Source organism: Solea solea, chromosome 6, assembly GCF_958295425.1.
Source record: "Solea solea chromosome 6, fSolSol10.1, whole genome shotgun sequence".
In the NCBI taxonomy this organism is placed as follows: domain Eukaryota; kingdom Metazoa; phylum Chordata; class Actinopteri; order Pleuronectiformes; family Soleidae; genus Solea; species Solea solea.
The window spans coordinates 32,013,008-32,034,444 of NC_081139.1; the positions used below are offsets into that span (position 1 = coordinate 32,013,008).

At 49.0% G+C, this 21,437-nt stretch overlaps 31 non-coding genes across 31 annotated transcripts; 8 read left to right on the forward strand and 23 right to left on the reverse strand.

Annotated features, from left to right (window-relative positions):
- Positions 1–590: 590 nt before the first annotated feature.
- Positions 591–754, reverse strand: LOC131461651 (U1 spliceosomal RNA). Its single transcript, XR_009240568.1, has one exon. It is a non-coding gene; the product is annotated as a U1 spliceosomal RNA (small nuclear RNA).
- Positions 755–1,156: 402 nt separating this feature from the next.
- LOC131461564 (5S ribosomal RNA) lies at positions 1,157–1,275 on the forward strand. The gene has a single exon (XR_009240495.1). It is a non-coding gene; the product is annotated as a 5S ribosomal RNA (ribosomal RNA).
- A 113-nt stretch (positions 1,276–1,388) lies between these two features.
- On the reverse strand, positions 1,389–1,581 carry LOC131461755 (U2 spliceosomal RNA). The gene has a single exon (XR_009240668.1). It is a non-coding gene; the product is annotated as a U2 spliceosomal RNA (small nuclear RNA).
- Positions 1,582–1,760: 179 nt separating this feature from the next.
- LOC131461880 (U5 spliceosomal RNA) lies at positions 1,761–1,873 on the reverse strand. The gene has a single exon (XR_009240787.1). It is a non-coding gene; the product is annotated as a U5 spliceosomal RNA (small nuclear RNA).
- Positions 1,874–2,520: 647 nt separating this feature from the next.
- On the reverse strand, positions 2,521–2,684 carry LOC131461652 (U1 spliceosomal RNA). Its single transcript, XR_009240569.1, has one exon. It is a non-coding gene; the product is annotated as a U1 spliceosomal RNA (small nuclear RNA).
- Positions 2,685–3,086: 402 nt separating this feature from the next.
- LOC131461566 (5S ribosomal RNA) lies at positions 3,087–3,205 on the forward strand. Its single transcript, XR_009240497.1, has one exon. It is a non-coding gene; the product is annotated as a 5S ribosomal RNA (ribosomal RNA).
- A 113-nt stretch (positions 3,206–3,318) lies between these two features.
- Positions 3,319–3,511, reverse strand: LOC131461756 (U2 spliceosomal RNA). Its single transcript, XR_009240669.1, has one exon. It is a non-coding gene; the product is annotated as a U2 spliceosomal RNA (small nuclear RNA).
- A 179-nt stretch (positions 3,512–3,690) lies between these two features.
- LOC131461881 (U5 spliceosomal RNA) lies at positions 3,691–3,803 on the reverse strand. The gene has a single exon (XR_009240788.1). It is a non-coding gene; the product is annotated as a U5 spliceosomal RNA (small nuclear RNA).
- Positions 3,804–4,450: 647 nt separating this feature from the next.
- On the reverse strand, positions 4,451–4,614 carry LOC131461653 (U1 spliceosomal RNA). Its single transcript, XR_009240570.1, has one exon. It is a non-coding gene; the product is annotated as a U1 spliceosomal RNA (small nuclear RNA).
- A 402-nt stretch (positions 4,615–5,016) lies between these two features.
- Positions 5,017–5,135, forward strand: LOC131461567 (5S ribosomal RNA). Its single transcript, XR_009240498.1, has one exon. It is a non-coding gene; the product is annotated as a 5S ribosomal RNA (ribosomal RNA).
- Positions 5,136–5,248: 113 nt separating this feature from the next.
- LOC131461757 (U2 spliceosomal RNA) lies at positions 5,249–5,441 on the reverse strand. The gene has a single exon (XR_009240670.1). It is a non-coding gene; the product is annotated as a U2 spliceosomal RNA (small nuclear RNA).
- A 179-nt stretch (positions 5,442–5,620) lies between these two features.
- Positions 5,621–5,733, reverse strand: LOC131461882 (U5 spliceosomal RNA). The gene has a single exon (XR_009240789.1). It is a non-coding gene; the product is annotated as a U5 spliceosomal RNA (small nuclear RNA).
- Positions 5,734–6,380: 647 nt separating this feature from the next.
- On the reverse strand, positions 6,381–6,544 carry LOC131461654 (U1 spliceosomal RNA). The gene has a single exon (XR_009240571.1). It is a non-coding gene; the product is annotated as a U1 spliceosomal RNA (small nuclear RNA).
- A 402-nt stretch (positions 6,545–6,946) lies between these two features.
- LOC131461568 (5S ribosomal RNA) lies at positions 6,947–7,065 on the forward strand. Its single transcript, XR_009240499.1, has one exon. It is a non-coding gene; the product is annotated as a 5S ribosomal RNA (ribosomal RNA).
- A 167-nt stretch (positions 7,066–7,232) lies between these two features.
- Positions 7,233–7,425, reverse strand: LOC131461758 (U2 spliceosomal RNA). The gene has a single exon (XR_009240671.1). It is a non-coding gene; the product is annotated as a U2 spliceosomal RNA (small nuclear RNA).
- Positions 7,426–7,604: 179 nt separating this feature from the next.
- LOC131461883 (U5 spliceosomal RNA) lies at positions 7,605–7,717 on the reverse strand. The gene has a single exon (XR_009240790.1). It is a non-coding gene; the product is annotated as a U5 spliceosomal RNA (small nuclear RNA).
- Positions 7,718–8,364: 647 nt separating this feature from the next.
- LOC131461657 (U1 spliceosomal RNA) lies at positions 8,365–8,528 on the reverse strand. Its single transcript, XR_009240573.1, has one exon. It is a non-coding gene; the product is annotated as a U1 spliceosomal RNA (small nuclear RNA).
- Positions 8,529–8,930: 402 nt separating this feature from the next.
- Positions 8,931–9,049, forward strand: LOC131461569 (5S ribosomal RNA). Its single transcript, XR_009240500.1, has one exon. It is a non-coding gene; the product is annotated as a 5S ribosomal RNA (ribosomal RNA).
- Positions 9,050–9,198: 149 nt separating this feature from the next.
- Positions 9,199–9,391, reverse strand: LOC131461760 (U2 spliceosomal RNA). The gene has a single exon (XR_009240673.1). It is a non-coding gene; the product is annotated as a U2 spliceosomal RNA (small nuclear RNA).
- Positions 9,392–9,570: 179 nt separating this feature from the next.
- Positions 9,571–9,683, reverse strand: LOC131461884 (U5 spliceosomal RNA). The gene has a single exon (XR_009240791.1). It is a non-coding gene; the product is annotated as a U5 spliceosomal RNA (small nuclear RNA).
- Positions 9,684–10,330: 647 nt separating this feature from the next.
- On the reverse strand, positions 10,331–10,494 carry LOC131461687 (U1 spliceosomal RNA). The gene has a single exon (XR_009240602.1). It is a non-coding gene; the product is annotated as a U1 spliceosomal RNA (small nuclear RNA).
- A 402-nt stretch (positions 10,495–10,896) lies between these two features.
- LOC131461570 (5S ribosomal RNA) lies at positions 10,897–11,015 on the forward strand. Its single transcript, XR_009240501.1, has one exon. It is a non-coding gene; the product is annotated as a 5S ribosomal RNA (ribosomal RNA).
- A 167-nt stretch (positions 11,016–11,182) lies between these two features.
- On the reverse strand, positions 11,183–11,375 carry LOC131461761 (U2 spliceosomal RNA). Its single transcript, XR_009240674.1, has one exon. It is a non-coding gene; the product is annotated as a U2 spliceosomal RNA (small nuclear RNA).
- A 179-nt stretch (positions 11,376–11,554) lies between these two features.
- LOC131461885 (U5 spliceosomal RNA) lies at positions 11,555–11,667 on the reverse strand. Its single transcript, XR_009240792.1, has one exon. It is a non-coding gene; the product is annotated as a U5 spliceosomal RNA (small nuclear RNA).
- A 647-nt stretch (positions 11,668–12,314) lies between these two features.
- LOC131461658 (U1 spliceosomal RNA) lies at positions 12,315–12,478 on the reverse strand. Its single transcript, XR_009240574.1, has one exon. It is a non-coding gene; the product is annotated as a U1 spliceosomal RNA (small nuclear RNA).
- A 402-nt stretch (positions 12,479–12,880) lies between these two features.
- LOC131461571 (5S ribosomal RNA) lies at positions 12,881–12,999 on the forward strand. The gene has a single exon (XR_009240502.1). It is a non-coding gene; the product is annotated as a 5S ribosomal RNA (ribosomal RNA).
- A 113-nt stretch (positions 13,000–13,112) lies between these two features.
- Positions 13,113–13,305, reverse strand: LOC131461762 (U2 spliceosomal RNA). Its single transcript, XR_009240675.1, has one exon. It is a non-coding gene; the product is annotated as a U2 spliceosomal RNA (small nuclear RNA).
- A 179-nt stretch (positions 13,306–13,484) lies between these two features.
- Positions 13,485–13,597, reverse strand: LOC131461887 (U5 spliceosomal RNA). The gene has a single exon (XR_009240794.1). It is a non-coding gene; the product is annotated as a U5 spliceosomal RNA (small nuclear RNA).
- Positions 13,598–14,244: 647 nt separating this feature from the next.
- Positions 14,245–14,408, reverse strand: LOC131461659 (U1 spliceosomal RNA). The gene has a single exon (XR_009240575.1). It is a non-coding gene; the product is annotated as a U1 spliceosomal RNA (small nuclear RNA).
- Positions 14,409–14,810: 402 nt separating this feature from the next.
- On the forward strand, positions 14,811–14,929 carry LOC131461585 (5S ribosomal RNA). Its single transcript, XR_009240516.1, has one exon. It is a non-coding gene; the product is annotated as a 5S ribosomal RNA (ribosomal RNA).
- Positions 14,930–15,078: 149 nt separating this feature from the next.
- On the reverse strand, positions 15,079–15,271 carry LOC131461779 (U2 spliceosomal RNA). Its single transcript, XR_009240691.1, has one exon. It is a non-coding gene; the product is annotated as a U2 spliceosomal RNA (small nuclear RNA).
- Between the last annotated feature and the right edge of the window lie 6,166 nt (positions 15,272–21,437).

Below are 21,437 nucleotides of genomic sequence, written 5' to 3' on the forward strand. Positions count from 1 at the left end.
CTCGGTCGGCCCGGCCGGCCACCTTGGGACAGCCTTTCTTCAACGTTTTTGGTTTGCCGGCCAATCAACCGCCCACATTTGACTGCATGTTTGGAAGCGCATTCTTACCGTTGGTTGTGTGCTGCAGTTTTCTATCAACCGCTGAGGCTGTGGCACATTCCTCGCTCACGGGGGACACCTCCAAGGTTTAGTGGTAGATGTGAGTGCATGAGCAAAGCAGCTCTGTGTCACACCGAGCAGTACAAACTGCCGGGCCGTTTCCCAACTCCTCCGGGCTTCTGAAATGGTGAGCTGCTCCTGGCATCGCTTCAATATCAGGTCAATGTACAGGAGTGGACGGAGCAAGCGCCAAAGTATTAACCCTTGGCATGATGGCCATGGATCCATCTCCAACAATCCAGTTCTACCTACAAAGAGCCGGGAAAGGGAGCATGACATTTCCTTAGAGCTAAAAGACAACACCCACAACCATCCCATTCCCAGCAACTTGGAAAGACTGGGGATGTCGCTCTGCGAGCACGTGAGAAGCCTGGAGATGGGCACACAAGGCGGAACCTTGGGCGGCTGACCTTTGCTTACAACTACGTCATCGGGGGAGAGCGCGGACGCAGTACCCCACTAGCAAAAATTATGCAGTCAAGATTCCCACGTTTGGGGAATTTGCAGGGGTCAGCACAACCAGAGTGCAATGGCTGAGCCTCGCCCTGGGTGAACCACCTTCTTGATCATGGTATCTCCCCTGCCAGGTAAGTATGAGGTGTACTTGCCCAGCACTGGGTGGCTGTTCCCAGACACAGCTCTTTGGCTGATGGTGCAGGAAATGGATAGTCCCAGAGTCCAATGCCTTGACTCAGGTGCTCGTTAATGCTGTGCTGTGTTCAACTTCAACCTCCGGCACACATTGGAGAGGAAACACTCGACCTTTTCACTGGCATACCTGGCTGTCATTTCCTATCGATTCAGCAACAACTGCACCTGACGGCACCAACAGCAGCTTACCCATCTCGGTGTAGCTTCCTAATACTGGAATAGAGTGTAGCAGGTAGTGGCGATAAAGGCTCAAGTGCAGTGTGTTCCGAAGGCTGCCTTTTGAGCCCCTCCACGAGCAGGGGGCCTTGCCTGGTCTATAAAAGGAGTCTGTGTCACCTGCCCGTCGGCTTACGGCCACACCACCCTGAGCACGCCCGATCTCGTCTGATCTCGGAAGCTAAGCAGGGTCGGGCCTGGTTAGTACTTGGATGGGAGACCGCCTGGGAATACCAGGTGCTGTAAGCTTTTACACTGCTGCTTCCTTACAAGAAACGTGGGCTTGCAATTACGTTGACGCACGGGCACACGTTAATGTCCTTCCAGTTTCAGCCTTGCTTTGGTTTTCACAGAAAAAAAGAGAACGGTGCACCGTTCCTGGTGGCACTGCAATACCAGGTCAATGCAAGGAGTGAAGAGAGCAAGCCCAAGGTTTCACCGCCCAATGCTCAAAAATGCATTTAATATTTAATCCCCATATAGAGGACATATCAGATATTAAACTGATAAGAACAGATACTACACTTGATCTTAGCCAAAAGGCCGAGAAGCGATGGCCCACCAGTGTCTGGGGCCAACTCAAGATCTTGGCGCACAAGTTACTTGTTGTGGTGCCGTGTTTCTGAAGTGCGCATAACAAAGGCTGCTGCTGCTCACCTCCACCCCCAGGTGATCTAAGTGCACCTCTGAGCCGTGACGGACAGCTGCTTGACATTTGACACAATCAAAGGGCGCAGCCATACAGCAAAGCCCACCAAAAATAACTTAAACTCTTGGACGTTCCTCTCCACGGAAGTCTTTAGTAAAAGGCGAAAGACTTGAGCATTTTGAAGAAAAACCAGAGTCAACATAGCCCCTCTCCTTGAGAGCAGCCAAGGAGTCTATCCGCCAGAGTCACCACAGTCTCGGTCGGCCCGGCCGGCCACCTTGGGACAGCCTTTCTTCAACGTTTTTGGTTTGCCGGCCAATCAACCGCCCACATTTGACTGCATGTTTGGAAGCGCATTCTTACCGTTGGTTGTGTGCTGCAGTTTTCTATCAACCGCTGAGGCTGTGGCACATTCCTCGCTCACGGGGGACACCTCCAAGGTTTAGTGGTAGATGTGAGTGCATGAGCAAAGCAGCTCTGTGTCACACCGAGCAGTACAAACTGCCGGGCCGTTTCCCAACTCCTCCGGGCTTCTGAAATGGTGAGCTGCTCCTGGCATCGCTTCAATATCAGGTCAATGTACAGGAGTGGACGGAGCAAGCGCCAAAGTATTAACCCTTGGCATGATGGCCATGGATCCATCTCCAACAATCCAGTTCTACCTACAAAGAGCCGGGAAAGGGAGCATGACATTTCCTTAGAGCTAAAAGACAACACCCACAACCATCCCATTCCCAGCAACTTGGAAAGACTGGGGATGTCGCTCTGCGAGCACGTGAGAAGCCTGGAGATGGGCACACAAGGCGGAACCTTGGGCGGCTGACCTTTGCTTACAACTACGTCATCGGGGGAGAGCGCGGACGCAGTACCCCACTAGCAAAAATTATGCAGTCAAGATTCCCACGTTTGGGGAATTTGCAGGGGTCAGCACAACCAGAGTGCAATGGCTGAGCCTCGCCCTGGGTGAACCACCTTCTTGATCATGGTATCTCCCCTGCCAGGTAAGTATGAGGTGTACTTGCCCAGCACTGGGTGGCTGTTCCCAGACACAGCTCTTTGGCTGATGGTGCAGGAAATGGATAGTCCCAGAGTCCAATGCCTTGACTCAGGTGCTCGTTAATGCTGTGCTGTGTTCAACTTCAACCTCCGGCACACATTGGAGAGGAAACACTCGACCTTTTCACTGGCATACCTGGCTGTCATTTCCTATCGATTCAGCAACAACTGCACCTGACGGCACCAACAGCAGCTTACCCATCTCGGTGTAGCTTCCTAATACTGGAATAGAGTGTAGCAGGTAGTGGCGATAAAGGCTCAAGTGCAGTGTGTTCCGAAGGCTGCCTTTTGAGCCCCTCCACGAGCAGGGGGCCTTGCCTGGTCTATAAAAGGAGTCTGTGTCACCTGCCCGTCGGCTTACGGCCACACCACCCTGAGCACGCCCGATCTCGTCTGATCTCGGAAGCTAAGCAGGGTCGGGCCTGGTTAGTACTTGGATGGGAGACCGCCTGGGAATACCAGGTGCTGTAAGCTTTTACACTGCTGCTTCCTTACAAGAAACGTGGGCTTGCAATTACGTTGACGCACGGGCACACGTTAATGTCCTTCCAGTTTCAGCCTTGCTTTGGTTTTCACAGAAAAAAAGAGAACGGTGCACCGTTCCTGGTGGCACTGCAATACCAGGTCAATGCAAGGAGTGAAGAGAGCAAGCCCAAGGTTTCACCGCCCAATGCTCAAAAATGCATTTAATATTTAATCCCCATATAGAGGACATATCAGATATTAAACTGATAAGAACAGATACTACACTTGATCTTAGCCAAAAGGCCGAGAAGCGATGGCCCACCAGTGTCTGGGGCCAACTCAAGATCTTGGCGCACAAGTTACTTGTTGTGGTGCCGTGTTTCTGAAGTGCGCATAACAAAGGCTGCTGCTGCTCACCTCCACCCCCAGGTGATCTAAGTGCACCTCTGAGCCGTGACGGACAGCTGCTTGACATTTGACACAATCAAAGGGCGCAGCCATACAGCAAAGCCCACCAAAAATAACTTAAACTCTTGGACGTTCCTCTCCACGGAAGTCTTTAGTAAAAGGCGAAAGACTTGAGCATTTTGAAGAAAAACCAGAGTCAACATAGCCCCTCTCCTTGAGAGCAGCCAAGGAGTCTATCCGCCAGAGTCACCACAGTCTCGGTCGGCCCGGCCGGCCACCTTGGGACAGCCTTTCTTCAACGTTTTTGGTTTGCCGGCCAATCAACCGCCCACATTTGACTGCATGTTTGGAAGCGCATTCTTACCGTTGGTTGTGTGCTGCAGTTTTCTATCAACCGCTGAGGCTGTGGCACATTCCTCGCTCACGGGGGACACCTCCAAGGTTTAGTGGTAGATGTGAGTGCATGAGCAAAGCAGCTCTGTGTCACACCGAGCAGTACAAACTGCCGGGCCGTTTCCCAACTCCTCCGGGCTTCTGAAATGGTGAGCTGCTCCTGGCATCGCTTCAATATCAGGTCAATGTACAGGAGTGGACGGAGCAAGCGCCAAAGTATTAACCCTTGGCATGATGGCCATGGATCCATCTCCAACAATCCAGTTCTACCTACAAAGAGCCGGGAAAGGGAGCATGACATTTCCTTAGAGCTAAAAGACAACACCCACAACCATCCCATTCCCAGCAACTTGGAAAGACTGGGGATGTCGCTCTGCGAGCACGTGAGAAGCCTGGAGATGGGCACACAAGGCGGAACCTTGGGCGGCTGACCTTTGCTTACAACTACGTCATCGGGGGAGAGCGCGGACGCAGTACCCCACTAGCAAAAATTATGCAGTCAAGATTCCCACGTTTGGGGAATTTGCAGGGGTCAGCACAACCAGAGTGCAATGGCTGAGCCTCGCCCTGGGTGAACCACCTTCTTGATCATGGTATCTCCCCTGCCAGGTAAGTATGAGGTGTACTTGCCCAGCACTGGGTGGCTGTTCCCAGACACAGCTCTTTGGCTGATGGTGCAGGAAATGGATAGTCCCAGAGTCCAATGCCTTGACTCAGGTGCTCGTTAATGCTGTGCTGTGTTCAACTTCAACCTCCGGCACACATTGGAGAGGAAACACTCGACCTTTTCACTGGCATACCTGGCTGTCATTTCCTATCGATTCAGCAACAACTGCACCTGACGGCACCAACAGCAGCTTACCCATCTCGGTGTAGCTTCCTAATACTGGAATAGAGTGTAGCAGGTAGTGGCGATAAAGGCTCAAGTGCAGTGTGTTCCGAAGGCTGCCTTTTGAGCCCCTCCACGAGCAGGGGGCCTTGCCTGGTCTATAAAAGGAGTCTGTGTCACCTGCCCGTCGGCTTACGGCCACACCACCCTGAGCACGCCCGATCTCGTCTGATCTCGGAAGCTAAGCAGGGTCGGGCCTGGTTAGTACTTGGATGGGAGACCGCCTGGGAATACCAGGTGCTGTAAGCTTTTACACTGCTGCTTCCTTACAAGAAACGTGGGCTTGCAATTACGTTGACGCACGGGCACACGTTAATGTCCTTCCAGTTTCAGCCTTGCTTTGGTTTTCACAGAAAAAAAGAGAACGGTGCACCGTTCCTGGTGGCACTGCAATACCAGGTCAATGCAAGGAGTGAAGAGAGCAAGCCCAAGGTTTCACCGCCCAATGCTCAAAAATGCATTTAATATTTAATCCCCATATAGAGGACATATCAGATATTAAACTGATAAGAACAGATACTACACTTGATCTTAGCCAAAAGGCCGAGAAGCGATGGCCCACCAGTGTCTGGGGCCAACTCAAGATCTTGGCGCACAAGTTACTTGTTGTGGTGCCGTGTTTCTGAAGTGCGCATAACAAAGGCTGCTGCTGCTCACCTCCACCCCCAGGTGATCTAAGTGCACCTCTGAGCCGTGACGGACAGCTGCTTGACATTTGACACAATCAAAGGGCGCAGCCATACAGCAAAGCCCACCAAAAATAACTTAAACTCTTGGACGTTCCTCTCCACGGAAGTCTTTAGTAAAAGGCGAAAGACTTGAGCATTTTGAAGAAAAACCAGAGTCAACATAGCCCCTCTCCTTGAGAGCAGCCAAGGAGTCTATCCGCCAGAGTCACCACAGTCTCGGTCGGCCCGGCCGGCCACCTTGGGACAGCCTTTCTTCAACGTTTTTGGTTTGCCGGCCAATCAACCGCCCACATTTGACTGCATGTTTGGAAGCGCATTCTTACCGTTGGTTGTGTGCTGCAGTTTTCTATCAACCGCTGAGGCTGTGGCACATTCCTCGCTCACGGGGGACACCTCCAAGGTTTAGTGGTAGATGTGAGTGCATGAGCAAAGCAGCTCTGTGTCACACCGAGCAGTACAAACTGCCGGGCCGTTTCCCAACTCCTCCGGGCTTCTGAAATGGTGAGCTGCTCCTGGCATCGCTTCAATATCAGGTCAATGTACAGGAGTGGACGGAGCAAGCGCCAAAGTATTAACCCTTGGCATGATGGCCATGGATCCATCTCCAACAATCCAGTTCTACCTACAAAGAGCCGGGAAAGGGAGCATGACATTTCCTTAGAGCTAAAAGACAACACCCACAACCATCCCATTCCCAGCAACTTGGAAAGACTGGGGATGTCGCTCTGCGAGCACGTGAGAAGCCTGGAGATGGGCACACAAGGCGGAACCTTGGGCGGCTGACCTTTGCTTACAACTACGTCATCGGGGGAGAGCGCGGACGCAGTACCCCACTAGCAAAAATTATGCAGTCAAGATTCCCACGTTTGGGGAATTTGCAGGGGTCAGCACAACCAGAGTGCAATGGCTGAGCCTCGCCCTGGGTGAACCACCTTCTTGATCATGGTATCTCCCCTGCCAGGTAAGTATGAGGTGTACTTGCCCAGCACTGGGTGGCTGTTCCCAGACACAGCTCTTTGGCTGATGGTGCAGGAAATGGATAGTCCCAGAGTCCAATGCCTTGACTCAGGTGCTCGTTAATGCTGTGCTGTGTTCAACTTCAACCTCCGGCACACATTGGAGAGGAAACACTCGACCTTTTCACTGGCATACCTGGCTGTCATTTCCTATCGATTCAGCAACAACTGCACCTGACGGCACCAACAGCAGCTTACCCATCTCGGTGTAGCTTCCTAATACTGGAATAGAGTGTAGCAGGTAGTGGCGATAAAGGCTCAAGTGCAGTGTGTTCCGAAGGCTGCCTTTTGAGCCCCTCCACGAGCAGGGGGCCTTGCCTGGTCTATAAAAGGAGTCTGTGTCACCTGCCCGTCGGCTTACGGCCACACCACCCTGAGCACGCCCGATCTCGTCTGATCTCGGAAGCTAAGCAGGGTCGGGCCTGGTTAGTACTTGGATGGGAGACCGCCTGGGAATACCAGGTGCTGTAAGCTTTTACACTGCAGCACGCTTTTAGACTGCAGCACGCTTTTAGACTGCAGCACGCTTTTACACTGCTGCTTCCTTACAAGAAACGTGGGCTTGCAATTACGTTGACGCACGGGCACACGTTAATGTCCTTCCAGTTTCAGCCTTGCTTTGGTTTTCACAGAAAAAAAGAGAACGGTGCACCGTTCCTGGTGGCACTGCAATACCAGGTCAATGCAAGGAGTGAAGAGAGCAAGCCCAAGGTTTCACCGCCCAATGCTCAAAAATGCATTTAATATTTAATCCCCATATAGAGGACATATCAGATATTAAACTGATAAGAACAGATACTACACTTGATCTTAGCCAAAAGGCCGAGAAGCGATGGCCCACCAGTGTCTGGGGCCAACTCAAGATCTTGGCGCACAAGTTACTTGTTGTGGTGCCGTGTTTCTGAAGTGCGCATAACAAAGGCTGCTGCTGCTCACCTCCACCCCCAGGTGATCTAAGTGCACCTCTGAGCCGTGACGGACAGCTGCTTGACATTTGACACAATCAAAGGGCGCAGCCATACAGCAAAGCCCACCAAAAATAACTTAAACTCTTGGACGTTCCTCTCCACGGAAGTCTTTAGTAAAAGGCGAAAGACTTGAGCATTTTGAAGAAAAACCAGAGTCAACATAGCCCCTCTCCTTGAGAGCAGCCAAGGAGTCTATCCGCCAGAGTCACCACAGTCTCGGTCGGCCCGGCCGGCCACCTTGGGACAGCCTTTCTTCAACGTTTTTGGTTTGCCGGCCAATCAACCGCCCACATTTGACTGCATGTTTGGAAGCGCATTCTTACCGTTGGTTGTGTGCTGCAGTTTTCTATCAACCGCTGAGGCTGTGGCACATTCCTCGCTCACGGGGGACACCTCCAAGGTTTAGTGGTAGATGTGAGTGCATGAGCAAAGCAGCTCTGTGTCACACCGAGCAGTACAAACTGCCGGGCCGTTTCCCAACTCCTCCGGGCTTCTGAAATGGTGAGCTGCTCCTGGCATCGCTTCAATATCAGGTCAATGTACAGGAGTGGACGGAGCAAGCGCCAAAGTATTAACCCTTGGCATGATGGCCATGGATCCATCTCCAACAATCCAGTTCTACCTACAAAGAGCCGGGAAAGGGAGCATGACATTTCCTTAGAGCTAAAAGACAACACCCACAACCATCCCATTCCCAGCAACTTGGAAAGACTGGGGATGTCGCTCTGCGAGCACGTGAGAAGCCTGGAGATGGGCACACAAGGCGGAACCTTGGGCGGCTGACCTTTGCTTACAACTACGTCATCGGGGGAGAGCGCGGACGCAGTACCCCACTAGCAAAAATTATGCAGTCAAGATTCCCACGTTTGGGGAATTTGCAGGGGTCAGCACAACCAGAGTGCAATGGCTGAGCCTCGCCCTGGGTGAACCACCTTCTTGATCATGGTATCTCCCCTGCCAGGTAAGTATGAGGTGTACTTGCCCAGCACTGGGTGGCTGTTCCCAGACACAGCTCTTTGGCTGATGGTGCAGGAAATGGATAGTCCCAGAGTCCAATGCCTTGACTCAGGTGCTCGTTAATGCTGTGCTGTGTTCAACTTCAACCTCCGGCACACATTGGAGAGGAAACACTCGACCTTTTCACTGGCATACCTGGCTGTCATTTCCTATCGATTCAGCAACAACTGCACCTGACGGCACCAACAGCAGCTTACCCATCTCGGTGTAGCTTCCTAATACTGGAATAGAGTGTAGCAGGTAGTGGCGATAAAGGCTCAAGTGCAGTGTGTTCCGAAGGCTGCCTTTTGAGCCCCTCCACGAGCAGGGGGCCTTGCCTGGTCTATAAAAGGAGTCTGTGTCACCTGCCCGTCGGCTTACGGCCACACCACCCTGAGCACGCCCGATCTCGTCTGATCTCGGAAGCTAAGCAGGGTCGGGCCTGGTTAGTACTTGGATGGGAGACCGCCTGGGAATACCAGGTGCTGTAAGCTTTTACACTGCAGCACGCTTTTAGACTGCAGCACGCTTTTACACTGCTGCTTCCTTACAAGAAACGTGGGCTTGCAATTACGTTGACGCACGGGCACACGTTAATGTCCTTCCAGTTTCAGCCTTGCTTTGGTTTTCACAGAAAAAAAGAGAACGGTGCACCGTTCCTGGTGGCACTGCAATACCAGGTCAATGCAAGGAGTGAAGAGAGCAAGCCCAAGGTTTCACCGCCCAATGCTCAAAAATGCATTTAATATTTAATCCCCATATAGAGGACATATCAGATATTAAACTGATAAGAACAGATACTACACTTGATCTTAGCCAAAAGGCCGAGAAGCGATGGCCCACCAGTGTCTGGGGCCAACTCAAGATCTTGGCGCACAAGTTACTTGTTGTGGTGCCGTGTTTCTGAAGTGCGCATAACAAAGGCTGCTGCTGCTCACCTCCACCCCCAGGTGATCTAAGTGCACCTCTGAGCCGTGACGGACAGCTGCTTGACATTTGACACAATCAAAGGGCGCAGCCATACAGCAAAGCCCACCAAAAATAACTTAAACTCTTGGACGTTCCTCTCCACGGAAGTCTTTAGTAAAAGGCGAAAGACTTGAGCATTTTGAAGAAAAACCAGAGTCAACATAGCCCCTCTCCTTGAGAGCAGCCAAGGAGTCTATCCGCCAGAGTCACCACAGTCTCGGTCGGCCCGGCCGGCCACCTTGGGACAGCCTTTCTTCAACGTTTTTGGTTTGCCGGCCAATCAACCGCCCACATTTGACTGCATGTTTGGAAGCGCATTCTTACCGTTGGTTGTGTGCTGCAGTTTTCTATCAACCGCTGAGGCTGTGGCACATTCCTCGCTCACGGGGGACACCTCCAAGGTTTAGTGGTAGATGTGAGTGCATGAGCAAAGCAGCTCTGTGTCACACCGAGCAGTACAAACTGCCGGGCCGTTTCCCAACTCCTCCGGGCTTCTGAAATGGTGAGCTGCTCCTGGCATCGCTTCAATATCAGGTCAATGTACAGGAGTGGACGGAGCAAGCGCCAAAGTATTAACCCTTGGCATGATGGCCATGGATCCATCTCCAACAATCCAGTTCTACCTACAAAGAGCCGGGAAAGGGAGCATGACATTTCCTTAGAGCTAAAAGACAACACCCACAACCATCCCATTCCCAGCAACTTGGAAAGACTGGGGATGTCGCTCTGCGAGCACGTGAGAAGCCTGGAGATGGGCACACAAGGCGGAACCTTGGGCGGCTGACCTTTGCTTACAACTACGTCATCGGGGGAGAGCGCGGACGCAGTACCCCGCTAGCAAAAATTATGCAGTCAAGATTCCCACGTTTGGGGAACTTGCAGGGGTCAGCACAACCAGAGTGCAATGGCTGAGCCTCGCCCTGGGTGAACCACCTTCTTGATCATGGTATCTCCCCTGCCAGGTAAGTATGAGGTGTACTTGCCCAGCACTGGGTGGCTGTTCCCAGACACAGCTCTTTGGCTGATGGTGCAGGAAATGGATAGTCCCAGAGTCCAATGCCTTGACTCAGGTGCTCGTTAATGCTGTGCTGTGTTCAACTTCAACCTCCGGCACACATTGGAGAGGAAACACTCGACCTTTTCACTGGCATACCTGGCTGTCATTTCCTATCGATTCAGCAACAACTGCACCTGACGGCACCAACAGCAGCTTACCCATCTCGGTGTAGCTTCCTAATACTGGAATAGAGTGTAGCAGGTAGTGGCGATAAAGGCTCAAGTGCAGTGTGTTCCGAAGGCTGCCTTTTGAGCCCCTCCACGAGCAGGGGGCCTTGCCTGGTCTATAAAAGGAGTCTGTGTCACCTGCCCGTCGGCTTACGGCCACACCACCCTGAGCACGCCCGATCTCGTCTGATCTCGGAAGCTAAGCAGGGTCGGGCCTGGTTAGTACTTGGATGGGAGACCGCCTGGGAATACCAGGTGCTGTAAGCTTTTACACTGCAGCACGCTTTTAGACTGCAGCACGCTTTTAGACTGCAGCACGCTTTTACACTGCTGCTTCCTTACAAGAAACGTGGGCTTGCAATTACGTTGACGCACGGGCACACGTTAATGTCCTTCCAGTTTCAGCCTTGCTTTGGTTTTCACAGAAAAAAAGAGAACGGTGCACCGTTCCTGGTGGCACTGCAATACCAGGTCAATGCAAGGAGTGAAGAGAGCAAGCCCAAGGTTTCACCGCCCAATGCTCAAAAATGCATTTAATATTTAATCCCCATATAGAGGACATATCAGATATTAAACTGATAAGAACAGATACTACACTTGATCTTAGCCAAAAGGCCGAGAAGCGATGGCCCACCAGTGTCTGGGGCCAACTCAAGATCTTGGCGCACAAGTTACTTGTTGTGGTGCCGTGTTTCTGAAGTGCGCATAACAAAGGCTGCTGCTGCTCACCTCCACCCCCAGGTGATCTAAGTGCACCTCTGAGCCGTGACGGACAGCTGCTTGACATTTGACACAATCAAAGGGCGCAGCCATACAGCAAAGCCCACCAAAAATAACTTAAACTCTTGGACGTTCCTCTCCACGGAAGTCTTTAGTAAAAGGCGAAAGACTTGAGCATTTTGAAGAAAAACCAGAGTCAACATAGCCCCTCTCCTTGAGAGCAGCCAAGGAGTCTATCCGCCAGAGTCACCACAGTCTCGGTCGGCCCGGCCGGCCACCTTGGGACAGCCTTTCTTCAACGTTTTTGGTTTGCCGGCCAATCAACCGCCCACATTTGACTGCATGTTTGGAAGCGCATTCTTACCGTTGGTTGTGTGCTGCAGTTTTCTATCAACCGCTGAGGCTGTGGCACATTCCTCGCTCACGGGGGACACCTCCAAGGTTTAGTGGTAGATGTGAGTGCATGAGCAAAGCAGCTCTGTGTCACACCGAGCAGTACAAACTGCCGGGCCGTTTCCCAACTCCTCCGGGCTTCTGAAATGGTGAGCTGCTCCTGGCATCGCTTCAATATCAGGTCAATGTACAGGAGTGGACGGAGCAAGCGCCAAAGTATTAACCCTTGGCATGATGGCCATGGATCCATCTCCAACAATCCAGTTCTACCTACAAAGAGCCGGGAAAGGGAGCATGACATTTCCTTAGAGCTAAAAGACAACACCCACAACCATCCCATTCCCAGCAACTTGGAAAGACTGGGGATGTCGCTCTGCGAGCACGTGAGAAGCCTGGAGATGGGCACACAAGGCGGAACCTTGGGCGGCTGACCTTTGCTTACAACTACGTCATCGGGGGAGAGCGCGGACGCAGTACCCCACTAGCAAAAATTATGCAGTCAAGATTCCCACGTTTGGGGAATTTGCAGGGGTCAGCACAACCAGAGTGCAATGGCTGAGCCTCGCCCTGGGTGAACCACCTTCTTGATCATGGTATCTCCCCTGCCAGGTAAGTATGAGGTGTACTTGCCCAGCACTGGGTGGCTGTTCCCAGACACAGCTCTTTGGCTGATGGTGCAGGAAATGGATAGTCCCAGAGTCCAATGCCTTGACTCAGGTGCTCGTTAATGCTGTGCTGTGTTCAACTTCAACCTCCGGCACACATTGGAGAGGAAACACTCGACCTTTTCACTGGCATACCTGGCTGTCATTTCCTATCGATTCAGCAACAACTGCACCTGACGGCACCAACAGCAGCTTACCCATCTCGGTGTAGCTTCCTAATACTGGAATAGAGTGTAGCAGGTAGTGGCGATAAAGGCTCAAGTGCAGTGTGTTCCGAAGGCTGCCTTTTGAGCCCCTCCACGAGCAGGGGGCCTTGCCTGGTCTATAAAAGGAGTCTGTGTCACCTGCCCGTCGGCTTACGGCCACACCACCCTGAGCACGCCCGATCTCGTCTGATCTCGGAAGCTAAGCAGGGTCGGGCCTGGTTAGTACTTGGATGGGAGACCGCCTGGGAATACCAGGTGCTGTAAGCTTTTACACTGCTGCTTCCTTACAAGAAACGTGGGCTTGCAATTACGTTGACGCACGGGCACACGTTAATGTCCTTCCAGTTTCAGCCTTGCTTTGGTTTTCACAGAAAAAAAGAGAACGGTGCACCGTTCCTGGTGGCACTGCAATACCAGGTCAATGCAAGGAGTGAAGAGAGCAAGCCCAAGGTTTCACCGCCCAATGCTCAAAAATGCATTTAATATTTAATCCCCATATAGAGGACATATCAGATATTAAACTGATAAGAACAGATACTACACTTGATCTTAGCCAAAAGGCCGAGAAGCGATGGCCCACCAGTGTCTGGGGCCAACTCAAGATCTTGGCGCACAAGTTACTTGTTGTGGTGCCGTGTTTCTGAAGTGCGCATAACAAAGGCTGCTGCTGCTCACCTCCACCCCCAGGTGATCTAAGTGCACCTCTGAGCCGTGACGGACAGCTGCTTGACATTTGACACAATCAAAGGGCGCAGCCATACAGCAAAGCCCACCAAAAATAACTTAAACTCTTGGACGTTCCTCTCCACGGAAGTCTTTAGTAAAAGGCGAAAGACTTGAGCATTTTGAAGAAAAACCAGAGTCAACATAGCCCCTCTCCTTGAGAGCAGCCAAGGAGTCTATCCGCCAGAGTCACCACAGTCTCGGTCGGCCCGGCCGGCCACCTTGGGACAGCCTTTCTTCAACGTTTTTGGTTTGCCGGCCAATCAACCGCCCACATTTGACTGCATGTTTGGAAGCGCATTCTTACCGTTGGTTGTGTGCTGCAGTTTTCTATCAACCGCTGAGGCTGTGGCACATTCCTCGCTCACGGGGGACACCTCCAAGGTTTAGTGGTAGATGTGAGTGCATGAGCAAAGCAGCTCTGTGTCACACCGAGCAGTACAAACTGCCGGGCCGTTTCCCAACTCCTCCGGGCTTCTGAAATGGTGAGCTGCTCCTGGCATCGCTTCAATATCAGGTCAATGTACAGGAGTGGACGGAGCAAGCGCCAAAGTATTAACCCTTGGCATGATGGCCATGGATCCATCTCCAACAATCCAGTTCTACCTACAAAGAGCCGGGAAAGGGAGCATGACATTTCCTTAGAGCTAAAAGACAACACCCACAACCATCCCATTCCCAGCAACTTGGAAAGACTGGGGATGTCGCTCTGCGAGCACGTGAGAAGCCTGGAGATGGGCACACAAGGCGGAACCTTGGGCGGCTGACCTTTGCTTACAACTACGTCATCGGGGGAGAGCGCGGACGCAGTACCCCACTAGCAAAAATTATGCAGTCAAGATTCCCACGTTTGGGGAATTTGCAGGGGTCAGCACAACCAGAGTGCAATGGCTGAGCCTCGCCCTGGGTGAACCACCTTCTTGATCATGGTATCTCCCCTGCCAGGTAAGTATGAGGTGTACTTGCCCAGCACTGGGTGGCTGTTCCCAGACACAGCTCTTTGGCTGATGGTGCAGGAAATGGATAGTCCCAGAGTCCAATGCCTTGACTCAGGTGCTCGTTAATGCTGTGCTGTGTTCAACTTCAACCTCCGGCACACATTGGAGAGGAAACACTCGACCTTTTCACTGGCATACCTGGCTGTCATTTCCTATCGATTCAGCAACAACTGCACCTGACGGCACCAACAGCAGCTTACCCATCTCGGTGTAGCTTCCTAATACTGGAATAGAGTGTAGCAGGTAGTGGCGATAAACGCTCAAGTGCAGTGTGTTCGGAAGGCTGCCTTTTGAGCCCCTCCACGAGCAGGGGGCCTTGCCTGGTCTATAAAAGGAGTCTGTGTCACCTGCCCGTCGGCTTACGGCCACACCACCCTGAGCACGCCCAATCTCGTCTGATCTCGGAAGCTAAGCAGGGTCGGGCCTGGTTAGTACTTGGATCGGAGACCGCCTGGGAATACCAGGTGCTGTAAGCTTTTACACTGCAGCACGCTTTTACACTGCAGCACGCTTTTACACTGCTGCTTCCTTACAAGAAACGTGGGCTTGCAATTACGTTGACGCACGGTCACACGTTAATGTCCTTCCAGTTTCAGCCTTGCTTTGGTTTTCACAGAAAAAAAGAGAACGGTGCACCGTTCCTGGTGGCACTGCAATACCAGGTCAATGCAAGGAGTGAAGAGAGCAAGCCCAAGGTTTCACCGCCCAATGCTCAAAAATGCTTTTAATATTTAATCCCCATATAGAGGACATATCAGATATTAAACTGATAAGAACAGATACTACACTTGATCTTAGCCAAAAGGCCGAGAAGCGATGGCCCACCAGTGTCTGGGGCCAACTCAAGATCTTGGCGCACAAGTTACTTGTTGTGGTGCCGTGTTTCTGAAGTGCGCATAACAAAGGCTGCTGCTGCTCACCTCCACCCCCAGGTGATCTAAGTGCACCTCTGAGCCGTGACGGACAGCTGCTTGACATTTGACACACTCAAAGGGCGCAGCTATACAGCAAAGCCCACCAAAAATAACTTAAGGGTTAGGGTTAGGGTAAGGGTTAGGGTAAGGGTTAGGGTAAGGGGTAAGGGTTAGGGTTAGGGTAAGGGTTAGGGGTAAGGGTAAGGGTTAGGGTTAGGGTAAGGGTTAGGGTTAGGGTTAGGGTTAGGGTAAGGGTTAGGGTTTTTTCATGAGAAGTTGGCCTTTTTTGCCCGGTTTTACCTAAAAGTTGAATTTTTTTCACAACATTTACTATGTTGGGCCTGCCATCCATTCATGTGTATTGGGACCATTTTGCCAGTAAGCCAATATCGCAGTGCCAGTATCCAAGTATGCAGTTATTCATGGTAGTTGCATTTTTGGGCACCAGGGGGCACTGATCAAGACTCTGGAGGCCAATCTCTCAGTATCACCCAGTTTATCTTTATTAGACCCTAACAATATGAATCTTGGGCCCACAGGGTCTACTCATTTAAAATGCATTGGATTTGTCTGCAGTGCTTTCTAAGGGCCGCAAGAGTGACTCTAGGGACCAACAGTGCACCTGCATGTCCCCCAGAATAAAAATGCTTCATGTAACCAATTTCGTGGTCTACAAGGCTCCCCAAAAAACCCTCATAAATTCTGGGTGGGCCAAAATACAGATGCATTTTATGGCCTTCTCAGTCGTCTGCAAGGTACCCAAATAGCCACTGAACAACCCTGAGTGGCCCCTAGAGCCCAACAATATAACTGAGTGGTCTGCAAGCGGTCCCAATGGCCCCTGGAAAATATTAGTCCTGGAAAAAATCCAGAAGGTATGGGACTTCAGGAATCAGGATTGACACATCTCTCATGGTCTGCTGTTTACGATTGTAGCCATATAGAACTTATATAGATGTTTTTTTTTTGTTTTGTTTTTTACTTTCAAGGGTCAATGTTGTAGAAAATGTATCCTATTGCATTATACAAAGGAAAAAAGTGGCCATAGAGAAAATGCTAATTTTGTGGCCAATTGGCCAATTTGGGGCCAAAAGTTAAATATTGCTCCTTCTGGGGAACCCCAAAGTAACCACAACAAATACAACCAGTGCAACGATGCTATATTAGCGGGTATCGCTAATCACGGGGCTGAGCTTGTGAAAATCACCTTTCTGGTAGATGGCTTAAAGAAATCTTTTGAGGGCCGACTAGATGCAATTGAAGCAACGCTATCGTCGCTTCAGAAGAAACACCATGAAACTGAGCGCCGCTGATGATTTCGATGGAGTCATGTCAGCTAATGACGGCCGCATAACAGCACTGGAAGCTACGTGCAATGAGCTACAGGTGGCTAATGGTCTCATCAGACCTAAAGTGAATGACTTGGAGACTCAATGTCAGGATTGTGGGCATTAAAGATGGTGAAGAGAAAGGCAGCCCTACTGATTTTGTTTCTAAGCTGATCCCAGAGCTACTCGGCTAAGACAACTTTAGCAGACATGTGAAAATAGACTGGGCTCATCGTAGCCTAAGACCAAAGCCTCGGCCTAATGAACAACCGCGGATCAGCATTGCCAAGGTACACAACGACAGGGACATGATCAACGTATTATAGCACCCCTGCACTATCACGGTGAGAGAGCCTCCATTTTCCCCGACTACACGGCGGAGGTCTCGGCACAGCGACAAGCCTTTACGAACGTGAGGAACAGTGCCGGCCCTGAGTAATTTGGTGCCCTAGGCAAGATTTTAGCTGGCGCCCCCTTGCATCGCAGCAGTCAATTTCACAATCAACTTTCATACAATCACACAGAAACTGCATGTGTGTATTTAAGATTTTATTTCTTTGAGTAAAAAATATCACACCAAATAAAAACTAAAGAAAGAAACAAGTGATAAAATTAAAAAGGACAGGAGCACCTGATGCTGTGTCACTGGGGGTGGTACTGAAATATTTTAAAAGTGCATCTGAAGAGAGAAGAGAAGTATATGTGACGACTGCATGTTACATTTTAATAAAAACACAGATACTTGGTGTGCTATACATGAGACTAATATAGACTAATAATGAAAATGTGATGAGAGTCATTCAACTTTATTGTCATTGCAGTGCAATTCAGTCTAACCATAGTGAAAAAAAACAGTAAAGTGCAGTGAAATAAATATATATGTATATATAGCCTATGAATGATATGGGAAAGCTAAGGTATGAAATATTAACAGTCATACACTCTAACTGCACTTTAACACTGATGTAAACTTTAACAAACATAAACTGTGACACATAAAACCAAAGGCTTACAACCACCCTATTACAAAGGGGATGGACAACTAAAAGCATTTTAACTGACATACAAGCAGGAAAGACACCTGTAAAATAACACCTGAACAGGCCTAACGTTAAGTTTCCAAACGTCCCTGATGAATTTAAGGTGTAGTAACATTAACACACTTCGACTCAGCTATTTATTGATTATTAAACAATGTTGCTATCGTCCGAAGTAAGCTAGCAAGCTAACACTCTGCTCCAACAACGGTAACTACGATGCATTAAACTATTAATTTCATGCACTTCATCACATTGACATTACTGTACCTCAATCTTTTTCACGTTTTTCTTCCTCTTCTTTCCTTCTTTTCCTTCCTTGGGCGCCAGATGGCTTCAGTCTTTTGGACATAATTTCGATACAGTGTCATTAATCTTTTTCTTCGTCTCTGGGTCACGGTCCAGTCAGATTCAGGCAGCTGGCCTCTTGACCCCGCCCCCCTCACAGAGGGCAGGTACAGAACAACGGCTCGTTGCACCCAGAAAAAAGGCTTCTGCATTATTTAATAATCTTTGCTATGACTTTATGTTGCTGTGGGCTTATATAATATTTCGAAATAATAGTAATAATGGCACTGGTAAAAAAAAAAAAAAAAAAAAAAAAAAAAAAAGTAGTATTTATAATTAAAAAAAAAATTATTATTTTTTTTTTTTTCTCCGTTTTCGGAGCCCCCTGCGGATGACGGCGCCCCTAGCATTTGCCTATACTGCCTATGCCCAGGGCCGGCTCTGGTGAGGAAGCGGCTAACCGAAGCTGGTGCTAAATGTTCCCTGCGCTTTCCAGCCAAGCTCCATGTCGACTACAACAACACATTAAAGATGTTTGTGTCACCAGCCGATGCTGAACGGTTTGCCAACTCTTTATACCCTTCGTATATTACTATTATTGTGTATACATGGATATTTTCGGATTAGATATTTTCCTATTCAGCATTTTGATAAATGTTCAGATCTAACACTTTTATTTCCAGTTGATCACTGATGCGGCATAATGTAATGTTATGTGTTTGAATAGCGTTTCACAGTGTGCATCCTCGGGTGCATAAATCTGGACACTGTCACTATCAATGAAAGTCAGTCACGAAAAGAAAAAAGTCGCCACAGAACCACTTCTCGGGAAGACAATCGCTGCACCTTTGAGGGAAAGGCAAAATGATTGTAAAAATAAAATTTTATGGAAATAGTGATAAGCACTATAAATTCAGTTTAAGATATTCTGAATTAGGTGAGATACAAAGCTTAATTTATTTGGAATATGTCTCTCAGTGTCAGACCGAGACTCGAAACAGGACTCAGATGCAGAGAAGGTTATTTTATTAATAACCAAAGTTGCCCTGATCAGAGTAATAAAGCAAAGTACTACGAAAATTAACTAAAAGCAAACGCAACAAAAAATGTTCTCCAAATGGAGAAATATATCGTGTGATCGGGGACTATGAAAAAGTTCTCCCCCTCCTGGGTAGGCAAACAAAACAGCTGTGAAAAGGTTAACAAAAAATGCTCAGACTGTAGGATTTAAATTTAAGCGTTTACCTTTTCATATATACACATATTTTTCTTTTGTACTTTCTCTTTATTTTCTTAAGTTTGATGTTTTATATGCAGCACTGTTTATACCTTTCCACCTGTTATATCTCACCAAGTGTGTGTTCTGAATATCGCTTACACTGAGTACTTAATAGTGGGTGCAATTTAAACATTAGTTAGTGTGTTGGAGATGTGCATGGGCCCGTGGTTATTGGGCTTTTCAGTGTGCAGTTTGGCTGGCTCTGTTTCCCGGCAGCCTCCGTGTTAGCTAGTGGGATGTACCGCTTAGTTCTTTTAGCGGGTTTGGGTTCTGTGTGGGTTTTATTTGTCCTTTTTCGTTTGTCTTTTTTGTCACTTGATGTTTTGCCAGTTCTTTGTATGTCACATGTCAAACGTCACCTTCTGCCCCTCCGCATAGATCTATGTCATTTACTCACTTAGGTCAGGGATGAGTCACATTACTTTTACTACTTGGATTTGTAGGGGTTTAGGCAGGGCTCTTGAACGAGGTAAAGTATTCTCGCATTTGTCCCTGTCGTCTGATATTGTCTTTTTGCAGGAGACCCATATCCAACCTTCAGAGCAGAGGCGTTTAAGATCTGTGTGGTTGTCTCAGGTATACCAGTCCACCTTTTCATCCAAGGCGAGGGGAGTTGCCATTCTTGTTTGCAGAACCATCCCATTTGTTTTTAAATCGCAGACTACCGATCCAGGTGGGATGTTCATACTAGTCACGGGTACGGTCAACTCAGTCCCTTTAGTTCTCTTAAACATTTACGCCCCCAACTTCGATAACCCCAATTTTTTTCTGTAAAATATTCATCCTTGTCACAGAATATAATGATCATAATATAATTATCGGCGGCGACTTTAATTGTTTTTGATCCGCTATTGGATAGGTCCTCCTCGTGTGTGGCCCCATTATTGAAATCTGTCTCTGTACTCAATAACCTTGTCAAGTCTCTGGACCTGGTTGACATTTGGAGGCACCAGCACCCCTTAGAAAGGAAATTTTCTTTTTTCTCCCCCGTGCATGGCAGTTTCACTAGAATTGATTATATGCTGGTCGACTCTAGACTTATTTCAAATGTAATAAGTTCAAGTTACCATAGTATCCAAGTACCAAGCTGTAGCTGTAACCAAGCTGTAACCAAGCTGTAACCAATGCTGATTGGCTGAAAAAACAACAAAAGCTCGGGCCACACCCAAACTAGGAATGATTCACAGCGCTCAAACAACCTTAATTCAAATACAAAGTTTATGGTTTTAAGACCCACAATACTGTGATTTGAAGCATGTAGTGGCTTCTTTGAAACTTGAACATGCGTAATTTTGAAAAAAACGAAAATCCCTCATTTTGAAAAAAAAACCTTTTTCCTATTTTTTCTCGTTTTGCGCTGGGCCGACTTGTTCACCCTTCAGCCGTGGCGGGTCACAATTGTAAAGCCCTCTGAGGCAAACTGTGATTTGTGAATTTGGGCTATACAAATAAAATTTGATTTGATTTGTATTGCAGGGTTCTGATAAAACCTAGTTTGTGTTCCATTGGGTGGTGTGACTCGAAAAGTAGGTATTGGTCTGTGTGTATGGGTTTCCTGTATACTCGAATGTGGAGGCTCCTGTCCTTTTCCATGTGGACATCACAGTCTAGGAAGGGCAAAATATTACCTTTAACATCTTCTCTGGTGAATTTGATGTAATTATTAACTGAGTTGATGTGTTCAGTAAAAGGTTGCCCCTATTGGGTTTTTTACCCATGTGCCATCCACGTGCCTGAACCAGTGGCTCGGTGTTGTGCCTTCAAAGCTGTTCAGGGCCTTATGTTCTACTTCCTCCATGTATAGATTGGCCACAATGGGAGATACTGGTGAACCCATGGCACAGCCATGTTTCTGCCTGTAAAATATACCACTGAACTGGAAATACGTGGTGTTGAGACATAGATCCAGAAGCTGGCATATGTGAGCTGGTCTGAGATCAGTTCTGTTTTGGAGGGTGTCATCTTGTAATAGACGCTAGACACTAGGGTCTAATAAAGATATGTTGGGTCTATACTGCAATGTTGGACCTGGCTCAATATCGCAGTAGAAACCCATCATGTATGTACAAACCCCTTGCAATAAAGGGACTATTATTGAAATGTTGGTTTCATAGAGGGAAATTGGGTTGAATCCAACA